The sequence below is a fragment of the Myotis brandtii genome, unplaced genomic scaffold, assembly GCF_000412655.1.
Source record: "Myotis brandtii unplaced genomic scaffold, ASM41265v1 scaffold181, whole genome shotgun sequence".
Classification (NCBI taxonomy): domain Eukaryota; kingdom Metazoa; phylum Chordata; class Mammalia; order Chiroptera; family Vespertilionidae; genus Myotis; species Myotis brandtii.
The window spans coordinates 1,720,972-1,721,332 of record NW_005356712.1 but is presented as its reverse complement, the minus strand read 5'-3'; the positions used below and the strand labels follow the sequence as shown (position 1 = coordinate 1,721,332).

The following is a 361-nucleotide window of genomic DNA, read 5'->3' as shown; positions in this document are numbered from 1 at the left end:
GGGCTCTCTGAACTCACCTCCTCGGCCTCCTTGTGGAGCTCAGCCCTGACCAAGCCTCCCCCAGGCCCGCTTTCCACTTCCCTCCGCACCCAGGGTGCACCCCTCTCCAACCCGGGGGAAAGTTCCGCGGCGGGTTTGGCGGCTTCTCTCCCAGCCTCCGACAATCCTGGGCTCTCGTCGGGTGTGGAGCTCAGCCCTGACCAAGCCTCCCCCAGGCCCGCTTTCCACTTCCCTCCGCACCCAGGGTGCACCCCTCTCCAACCCGGGGGAAAGTTCCGCGGCGGGTTTGGCGGCTTCTCTCCCAGCCTCCGACAATCCTGGGCTCTCGTCGGGCTCTGCCCAACCGCCTTTCTCAAGTAGC

General features: G+C 67.0%; 1 protein-coding gene and 1 long non-coding RNA gene across 2 annotated transcripts in view; one reads left to right on the top strand and one right to left on the bottom strand.

Moving 5' to 3' along the window:
- LOC106725687 overlaps window positions 1–361 on the bottom strand; it is a 70,086-nt gene that overhangs the window by 25,325 nt on the left and 44,400 nt on the right. The window lies entirely within an intron of this gene.
- The window catches only part of TMEM233 (transmembrane protein 233), a 32,130-nt gene that overhangs the window by 346 nt on the left and 31,423 nt on the right, over window positions 1–361 (top strand). The window lies entirely within an intron of this gene.